This window comes from Gavialis gangeticus, unplaced genomic scaffold (genome assembly GCF_001723915.1).
Source record: "Gavialis gangeticus isolate Ggan-Ray unplaced genomic scaffold, GavGan_comp1, whole genome shotgun sequence".
NCBI classification, from domain to species: domain Eukaryota; kingdom Metazoa; phylum Chordata; order Crocodylia; family Gavialidae; genus Gavialis; species Gavialis gangeticus.
The window spans coordinates 1,823,939-1,824,206 of NW_017728960.1; positions in this window are offsets into that span (position 1 = coordinate 1,823,939).

The following is a 268-nucleotide window of genomic DNA, read 5'->3' on the forward strand; positions in this document are numbered from 1 at the left end:
TTAAAAAAAAAAAAAAAAAAAAAAATGAGCAAAGAAAGACAAATATCCGTGTTGCGCCTTTCTCAGTTCATGGTACTCTGCTCTGTGGCTGATTCCAGACGGGCCGGGCTTTCCGCAGTCACTTGGGAACCTATGGAAGACAGGAAGGAAGGAGTGAAAAGATTTTTCCAGAGATCCCTTCCTTATTATTACTTCTCCACAGGCCCCCCGTGGGCATGAGGGTTATTGCAGTGCTAGGCACTGCACACACAGGTCACAGACAATCTCT